The 9,969-nt window shown below is 51.1% G+C and overlaps 1 protein-coding gene across 1 annotated transcript in view; it reads left to right on the forward strand.

The window, feature by feature from the left end:
- LOC108362872 (uncharacterized) overlaps positions 1-9,969 on the forward strand; it is an 87,316-nt gene that overhangs the window by 74,124 nt on the left and 3,223 nt on the right. The gene's annotated exons all lie outside the window — the stretch shown is intronic.

Genomic DNA, 9,969 nt, shown 5'->3' on the forward strand with positions numbered 1-9,969 from the left:
GTTGAATAAAAAAAATTTAAAAAGGTTGGGTCGGGGGGAGTTTTTATTTTTCATTCAGATAGGCAAAGCTTCAAACTTTATTACCACATTTTAAATGTAAGGCGACAAAGCCCGACACAACATATGTCTAAATGCGGAACTTTGACGAGAAATTAACTGTATCATATTTTTATACAAAGTACATACCTTCAACATCCATATTCAATACGAATTTTTCTGGTAATTTACCATACGAAGACATATTAACACGGAGAAATATGTAAAATAATCAAAAGCGCCGAGAACAAAGGCACGCGTTACACACAAAGGTTAGGTTCCAACTGATTATGTGGCCAGACGCAGTGAAAAAAGCGGGTTTGGGGCTGGGGGGGGCGTTGAACCGGTTATCGTACTCATTTAAACACGCATTGTTTGTGTCATTTTATGGATTTTAGAAAAACTCCTTTTGACCGGTTTTTTGCCTAAAATACCCCTTAGTGCGGCGGTAGTAAATAAGAAGTATAGTTGCAGGCGTTAGTAAGAGAAATACCGGAAATCAGCTTCAACAGTGTTTAAATTGCCAAACTGTTAAGTTTTAAGCACTTCTGTTAATAATTACATTATTTGGTTTCCTCACACAGGGAGTTATGGAAATACAGAGATACAATAAAAGCCACGCATAATTTATATGAATGCGTCTTAAAAGTGTACATACATAGGTACTTCTGCTATCGCGCAGGCGAAAAATTTCAGTTAGTACGATCAGGGTTGCCAGCTATATATATATGTGCTAAATAGAAAAATAAAAGTGCCAAAAAAGCTGTCATTCTTTTTAGTTCTTCTCATTTAGCATTAAAGTTACAAACACATTCCTAAAACAAAAGTCCAATGCAAAGTAAGATAAACCAGTTGTATACACAGTAGAAATTAGAAAATTTTAGTTGACAAAAAGAAGTACACGCAAAGGATTTTCCAAAAATGTATTGAAATATTACTATTTTTCGAAAGTGCCAATTTGGTAGTTTGTGCCAAATTGAAAAACTAAGTGCTATTTGAGTACGGTGACCATCCGTCCTTTATTTGAAAGGACCGTCCTTTATTTTAACCCCCTGGCTTTGTAATTTTTTTTTAAATAAAGGACGCCTTTTGTCCTTTATTTCTTAAGCTGTCCTTTAAACGAGCTCTGCATTTTTCAGAGGTAAATTTTTAAACACAGAATATGAAAAACAAAAATTTCCAATATAAAATATAATGAAAACCTGCACCAGTTCGTTTTGCACCCCACTTAAGGGTTTTTATTTAATAGGTAATCTTTGCACAATCTCTAAAGCACAGGGAATGTTGTGCTCAGGATCGTACTGCACACTGAGTTTCCTGTTCCATTGAAAGAGAACAGTGGTTCAAAACTGGCATTTAGTGTTCGTAATTCACTTGAGCCTTCATTTTTATACCCGAGCGCACTTGTGCACAAGGGTATATTATTTATGTTCACATAACGGTTGTTTGTAAAAACGAATCGAGATAGGTATAGACAAATGTATACATAAATGCTCAGAATGAATAGCGAAGTCGATTAAGCCATGTCTGTCTATCTGTCCGTCTGTCCGTCTGTCCGTCCGCCCGTGTACACTATAACTCGAGCAAAAATTGAGATATCTCAACGAAATTTGGATGTGTTGTAACGAAGCGTTTTGCTTGCCCCGATGCTTCTTCTAGAATGCTGGGGTATACTCGCCGTGTCCAGGGTTCGTTACAATAAATTTTTAGTTTCGGGGCTCTGGTAAATCGTAATTTATTATTTAATTTTCCTTAATCTCTATAAAAGAACATATAACAAACAATAATTTGAAACATTCGGTAGCGTCACTTGCAGTGACTGGGTAACGGCTCCTTGTCCCGTTATGAGCCCGTTAGGCTTTAGTGGCGTGACTTTGGTACTGGTGGGCAGCGCTCTGCTGACGCCGCTGAGTGGCGCGCTGCTGGCGTCTATAAGCGGTGTTCAGGCCGCGTCGGTATGTAGCGCTCTTGCAAGGTGGGTTGCGCTCTGGTCTTGCCGGTGAATGGCGTTCTAATAACGCTGGTGAGTAGCGCTTTGGTGACGCCGGTGTATAGTGCTCCGGTGACGCCGGTGTGTAGTGCTCCGGAGAGTAGCGTTCCAGTTGCGTCGAGATGTAGCGCTCTCAGAAATGTAGGTGAGGCGTACCGATGAGTGGTACTTTGATGGCGCCGGGAGTGGCGTTTTACTCGCGCCGCTGGACGGCGTTCTGGCGACGTCGACAAGTTGCGCTCTAGTCGCGCCGGAGAGTACCGCGCTAATGACGCCGGAGAGTATAGTCCCACTCGCGCCATTGGGCGGCGCCGATAAGTGGCGCTCTGTTCGCGCCGGAGTCGCTCTAGTGGCGCTGTTGACGCCGCTCTGCTGACAGCGGTGAGAAGCGCTCTTGTAGGCGCTGTCAACGTCCCTCTGCTAACGGCGGAGCTGACTGCGGGCGACCGGGTGTCGCCCGTACGCGGTGCCACGAGAGGCTGTGGTGAGAGCGTGTGTAGCTCGTGGCGCTGCCACTGGGAAGGTGACGTCTAGCCCGACTCTCAAGCCGATGCAGAAGAAATCACCTTACCAGCAGCTGTTGTAGAAGTGGAATCAAGCCCGACACTCGAGCCGGTGCAGATGAAGTCACTTCTTGCCAGTAGCCGTATGTTCACGACCACAGTCTCGTGCTGACTGACTGGTTTCTTGTCGTGCTACTCTTTTAATAGGCTATGTGCTTGATGTTGCGTGGTCGCGCAGCTACATGTTGCTGTGTGATGTTGTGTTGTCATGTCGAGTGTTGCTATGACTTGTGTTGCCGTGGTTTGCTGCGTGGCCAGTTGCGCTGACTTGCGTTGCTGTGGTTTGACTGGTTTGGGTGGTAGTGCGGGAGTTTGTGTGGGCTAAATTCTCTGGGGACATTTAGTCCTCACACTCCCCCCCTACTTGGTGGTCTGGAACTCCCCTTGGTACTGATGTCTCGCTCTGCTGCGACTACCAAGGCGTCGTGCTTACCGGCCGTTATCCTGCCGAGAATACATTCGGGCGTTGGTATCGTATGCCTGATAGGGTGCGCCCTTGCGGCGGCTTCTGCCCAGGCGGCAGTGCGCCCGGCGACTTGTTGAGTGTGGGCGGCTCGTCGAGCTGCCATATGTGCGACGGCTGTGTGCGTGACGGTCGAGTGTGTGGCGGCCGTCGGTGTAGTGGTCATCGGCGCCGTGAGGGCGCGCGTGGTGCTGGCGCCGGTATGTGCGGAGGATCCTGGCGTGGGGTCCATAGGCATGAGCGTGCTACTAACGCTGCTGGGTGCAGCGACTGCAGTAGTGGTAGCGGATATCCGCTGTCTAGTTTGCATGTTAGTCATGTGCGCTGCGGCGTCGTGAATGGTGGCGACGCTTGTCGTCCCGCCTGCGGCGTGGGCGTTGACCGCCCGTATGGCTGCGACGCGGCGCGCGGTGGGACTACCCGTCAGCTCCGCGTGTCTTGCGGCGGCGTCGGCTGATTGCCCATCTATCGTTGACGTCCATTTTATGGTTTTTCTCTCTTTTTTTTTTGCTTCCGAACTTCTTATGTTCACCCTCTGGTGGTTCGCGGTTGAATGGCTGGTTGGAGTGGCGTACGAAATTAAAGTTGGTTAATTAATTCAATTATTTGTGTGGTCGTTCCCTTTTTTTTGTGTCTCATTGTGTCTATATGGCCTCGCTGGTATGATACGTCTTTAATTCCGTGATATTGGCCGTCTTTTCCCTTCCTCCATCGGTCTTGCGTAACTGGACGATCATCGGTGATATGTACCTCAGGATTTTGTAGGGGCCGTCATATTTGGGTGCCAACTTCGCTGCGAATCCGTCCGCGGCCTTGGATAGATGGTGTTCCTTGACGAGAACTAGTTCGCCGACCCTAGGGGTCCATTTTCGACGTCTGAGGTTGTAGTGGCGGGCCTGGTCCGTCGCCGCTCTCTCCATATTTGGCCGGACAATCCTTAATGCCTCCTGCATCCTGCTGGACTTCTCCTCGGCAGTAGGGGGAATAGTGCCCGTCCCAATGTTGATCTCGTCAAAGAGTGCTCCAGGTAGTCGTGGCTCGCGGCCTTGCACGAGAAAAGCTGGGCTGTACCCAGTAGAGGCGGTGACACTAGTATTTATGGCTAGCTCAATTTCAGGGAGAAGGTCGTCCCATCGCTGGTGCTGCGATCTGGTGAGTTGAGCTATTATTCGCTTGACCGTCCGGTTAGCGTGCTCCGTTGGGTTCTCCTGGGGGGTGTATGGCGCGGANATCGCTGGTGTTGCGATCTGGTGAGTTGAGCTATTATTCGCTTGACCATCCGGTTAGCGCTGGGTTCTCCTGGGGGGTATATGGCGCGGTATTCCTATCTCTTGGAGGTAGCGTTGCCACAGCAAGCTGGTGAACTGGACGCCGTTGTCCGAGATGAGTATCTTCGGAACGCCAAATCTCGCTAGAATTCGTTCCCTGAACGCACGGCGGAGGCCTTCTGCCGTAGCGCGTCTCATTGGGACTAGGTCCACCCACTTGCTGAAACGGTCGAAGAACACCAATAGTTGCCATGTGTAGATCGCGGTAGGGGTCCGACGAAGTCTGTGCAGATCGTTTCGAAGGGCTCCGAAGCCACCTGTGAAAGCATTTTTCCCGCGGGTTTCTGTTGTCCTTCCTTGTATTTTTGGCAGGAATCACACTGGCGCACGTAGCGGCTGATGTCACGAAACATACCTGGCCAGTAATATCGGTTGGCTATCCGCGCCACTGTCCGACGGATGCCCATGTGGCCGGCGCTGGGAACGTTGTGGTTCTCCTGTAACACCCGCTGGCGAAGGGGGGTTGGTACACATAACTTCAAGGGCACTGCTTCCTCATCCTGGTTTCGGCACGGGATATGGCGGTAGAGCTGTCCGTCCTGCACCATATAATCCGAGTATTTCTCCGGGTTGGCGTGTACTCCGCCCACGCGCTTATGCCACCACTTGCATTGTGGTTCCGCCGTTATCGCTTGCCGGAGGGTCTCCAGTGGTTGCCGTGATAGTGCGTCCGCGACCAGATTGAGCTTTCCCTTTCGGTATTCTATGTCAAACGTGTGCTGCTGCAGTTCCAGGGCCCACCTCGCTATACGGCCAGAGGGGCTCTCGATCGAGTTCAGCCACTTCAGCGACATGTGGTCGGTGATCACCTTGAACCTGTATCCCTCCAAGTAGGGCCTCATCTTCCGGATTCCCCAGACGATGGCAAGGCACTCCTTCTCTGTGGGCGAGTAGTTGGCCTCCGCTTTGTTCAATTTCCTGCTGGCATAAGATATTACGCGTTCGCCTCCTTCTAACTCCTGTGTCAGTACCGCTCCCAGGCCAAAGTTGCTAGCGTCCGTCTGTAGGGTGAATTGCTTGGTAAAATCAGGACACGCGAGTACGGGGGCCTCGGTGAGTTTCCGCTTGAGGGTGTCAAAGGCCTCTTGTTGTTCGACTCCCCACTTCCAGTGCTTACCCTTTTTCAGGAGTGCAGTTAGTGGTTGGCTTAACGTGGCGAAATCGGGCACGAAGCGACGGTACCACGAGGCTATCCCGAGGTACTGGCGTACTTCCTTCACGTTAGACGGTGGTTTTAGTTCTTGGATCGCGGCTACCTTCTCGGGATCGGTGTGGATTCCCTTGTCACTGACCACATGACCCAAGTATCGGAGTTCCTTCTTGAAGAAGTCGCACTTCTCGGGGTTAATGCGGAGATTCGCGCGTTGTAGTCGTGCTAGTACTTCTCGTAGGTTTTGTACGTGCTCCTCGAAGGTGGAGCCTATGACGATGATGTCGTCTAGGTAGGCGAAAGCGTGGGGTTCCATTTCTGGGCCGATGACCTGGTCGAGTGCTCTCTGAAATGTTGCTGGCGCGGAGTGCAAGCCGAACGGCATGACGCGCTATTGAAATAATCCGCGCCCCGGCACGGTGAAGGCCGTGTATGGGCGACTGTTCGGTTCCAGGGGTATCTGCCAGTAGCCATTTTTGAGGTCTAGGCTGCTGATATATTTAGCCCTACGTAACTTGTCCAGTATCTGTTGTATTCTGGGTAAGGGGTATGCGTCGGGTACTGATCGGGCATTTAGTTGCCGATAATCCACACATAACCTCCACTTACCATTTTTCTTTCGAGCCAACACGATGGGCGCGCTATGCGGACTACAGGAGGGTTCGATGCACCCCTTGGAGAGAAGCTCGTCGATCTCTGCGATGATGATGGCCTGCATCGCTGGGTTGCGCGGAAAGTACCGCTGCTTGATGGGGCGGTCGTCGGTCATGACGATCCTGTGTTCCGCCACGTTGGCCACTCCGCTCATGGCCTCAAACTTCTGTAGTTATTCCGCTAGGAAGTCGCGTATTCGTGTTGTCTCATCCATATTGTTACCGTGGGGCATCCCCGCGGAGGTATGCTCATCGACGCGTCCACTGGGGTCGTGATGGTCGACTCTGTTGATCCTCTCGCGCCCGGATCTGCCCTTCCTTCGGTGTTTTCTCTTAGTCGCCCTCTGCGGGATGGTATTACTTACTGCGGTTGCGGTGCTGTCCTCCGTGGTCTGTGAGGTAACGGGCGGTGTCGGCTGTGTAGTCGGTTCGGTGAGTACGACGTGTTGACCGCCGCAGGATACTGCAGCTCCCATGCTTCCCAACGTGTCCAGGCCGAGTATGAGGTCGTCTATTGCGCCTCGCATGATGTATAGCACTGCGTGGTGCGTCGCTTGTCCGAGACAAACCTCGACCTTCATGGCCTCGAAAACTTTGCTACTGGTACCGTCGGCCATGTGTACCTCGAGGGCTACCGTTATTCTTTCTCCGCTTCCTACGGTTGCCATATATTCCGCTAGAGTGGTGGATATGAAACTCTTCGAGGCGCCGGTATCGATGACGGCCTCGACTAGCTCCCTACCCAAGTAGACCAGGGCGTACAGTCGACCGTGATCCTGACGCATGGTTATGGGCGTCTCGGCGCTGGGTTCGGTGGGCTCACCGCGCCGTGTTCTTGGTGGAGCCCTCCGCCGTTTCCCTGACGCCGGCGACAGCATTCGATCGTGCGGACATTGGCTCGACCGCACTCCCAACAGAATAACTTCCGTGCATTGCGGCATCGCCTGGCATAATGTCCTTCCTGCCCACACCGCCCGCATACGTTGTTGGGGTCGAAGCTCTGCTTCCTGGATATGCCATGACGCTGTGTGTCCGTCGCTGAGTGGTGTGACGTAACTGGCGGGTGGTGTTTTGTCGTCCGCACCTGTGGGGTGCGATGAGATGATTCGCCTGGTTGCGTGGTGGTCCTCATCGGGTTGTCGCCGGTGACATGCCTTGCCACCTCTCGTCGTGATGTTTCCGCCGTCCGTCTGTGGCCTTCGTGGATACACTCGTACTCCTCCGCGAGCGTGAGTAGTTCAGCTAGAGTGGTGAAATCCCGCCGCCGAATATATAACAAGTAGTCGGGGCGGCTGTTGCGGAAAATTCTTTCCAATCGCTGCTCGCTACTATAGCCGACGTGCCGCATCAGGTTTTGTATCGCGATTACATACTCCTTATATTTCTCCCGTGGGTGCTGCCTTCTCTGCCGTATATCGTCCTCGAGGCGTTCGAAATACCGAGTTGGCAGAAAGAAGCGTAGGAAGTCGCGCTTGAAGGTTATCCAGCTACTCCAGTGTTCGTTGTTGTTGCGGTACCAGTGAAGAGCGGTGCCGCACAGTAGCTCGGGCATGGTTTTTGGGAGGAGGTCTACGTTCAAGGCATACACCTCGGCCAGCTCCTCCAATCGCTCTACAAAAGCTAGCGGGTCTCGTCCACCGTCATATTTTACTGACCACTTCCTTACCTGGTCGATGATAGGTGCAAACGTGTGGATCGGTGCCTGATTCTCGGGGTTGGCTGTACCTGCGTTCGGCTCGACGGTTGTTGTCGGCGGGTGCTGGTAAATTGGTGGCTGATGTGATGGCAGCTGGTGCTGGTGTAGCGGTACCGCCAACTGGCTCTGTGTCGTGTTTTCCATAGGAGTAGTCGTACTCCCCGTACATTCCTCCGGTGGTACTGGCGTCTTCTGCTCTTCCTCGTCTTCCGAGGCAACCTCTTTGTCTCTGTTGGTGATTCCCATCGTNTCTTCCGAGGCAACCTCGTTGTCTCTGTTGGTGATTCCCATCGTCTGGAATTTGGCATAGATCTCTGGGTCAGTGTGCGCCTTGGCCGCTAGCGCCGTTATGCGCTTGCGTATTTCTCGGGCGGTACCCGCGCACTCGATTCCCAATTCCTGTGCGATGGATACTAGTTGCTCCTTGGGTATATCATCTAGCCATGCTGTGTTGATTACTTCCGCCATTTTGTTCGTATCAAACATATAATAATTTTTCCTTTGCACGCATACGATCTACCAAGGGTCCCTGCTCGGGCGCCAATTGTAACGAAACGTTTTGCTTGCCCCGATGCTTCTTCTAGAATGCTGGGGTATACTCGCCGTGTCCAGGGTTCGTTACAATAAATTTTTAGTTTCGGGGCTCTGGTAAATCGTAATTTATTATTTAATTTTCCTTAATCTCTATAAAAGAACATATAACAAACAATAATTTGAAACATTCGGTAGCGTCACTTGCAGTGACTGGGTAACGGCTCCTTGTCCCGTTATGAGCCCGTTAGGCTTTAGTGGCGTCACTTTGGTACTGGTGGGCAGCGCTCTGCTGACGCCGCTGAGTGGCGCGCTGCTGGCGTCTATAAGCGGTGTTCTGGCCGCGTCGGTATGTAGCGCTCTTGCAAGGTGGGTTGCGCTCTGGTCTTGCCGGTGAATGGCGTTCTAACAGCGCTAGTGAGTAGCGCTCTGGTGACGCCGGTGTATAATGCTCCGGTGACGCCGGTGTGTAGTGCTCCGGAGAGTAGCGTTCCAGTTGCGTCGAGATGTAGCGCTCTCAGCAATGTAGGTGAGGCGTACCGATGAGTGGTACTTTGATGGCGCCGGGAGTGGCGTTTTACTCGCGCCGCTGGGCGGCGTTCTGGCGACGTCGACAAGTGGCGCTCTATTCGCGCCGGAGAGTACCGCGCTAATGACGCCGGAGAACATAGTCCCACTCGCGCCGTTGATAAGTGGCGCTCTGTTCGCGCCGGAGAGTCGCTCTGGTGGCGCTGTTGATGCCGCTCCGCTGACAGCGGTGAGAAGCGCTGTCGACGTCCCTCTGCTAACGGCAGAGCTGACTGCGGGCGAGCGGTTGTCGCCCGTACGCGGTGCCACGAGAGGCTGTGGTGAGAGCGTGTGTAGCTTGTGGCGNGTCACTTCTTGCCAGTAGCCGTATGTTCACGACCACAGTCTCGTGCTGACTGACTGGTTTCTTGTCGTGCTACTCTTTTAATAGGCTATGTGCTTGATGTTGCGTGGTCGCGCAGCTACATGTTGCTGTGTGATGTTGTGTTGTTATCTCGAGTGTTGCTATGACTTGTGTTGCCGTGGTTTGCTGCGTGGCCAGTTGCGCTGACTTGTGTTGCTGTGGTGTGACTGGTTTGGTTGGTAGTGCGGGAGATTGTGTGGGCTAAATTCTCTGGGGACATTTAGTCCTCACAGTGTATAAAGTTAGCGAAACAACATCAAGCAAAAAATGTCGCATATACCCATGAATTTTCCGTTTTTTTGCCGTTAATTAGTTGTGGAAAAAATAATTTTGTCGCTCCGGTATTTTTTTTAGATATAAGGTGTTTTGCTAACTTTATATAAAGTTAGCGAAGCACCCCTCCAAACTCAAAGATAAACGACTAGGCTTTATGTCAAAACTTGCCGTTTTTTTGCCGTTCTAAGATGAGCTAGTTTACTTTTGAAAAAAATAAAAAAAATAAAATAAATTTTTTTTTTTCAATGTTCAATAATTTTTAGAAGAAAAGGATAATAATTTAATAGAAAATCAAACCCGGTTTCTTTATGTACCATTTTGAAATTTACTTTTTTGTCGTTTAATTTTTTTT

This window comes from Rhagoletis zephyria, unplaced genomic scaffold (assembly GCF_001687245.7).
Source record: "Rhagoletis zephyria isolate East Lansing unplaced genomic scaffold, Rhagoletis_zephyria_1.1 Rzeph_scaffold_01130, whole genome shotgun sequence".
In the NCBI taxonomy this organism is placed as follows: Eukaryota; Metazoa; Arthropoda; class Insecta; order Diptera; family Tephritidae; genus Rhagoletis; species Rhagoletis zephyria.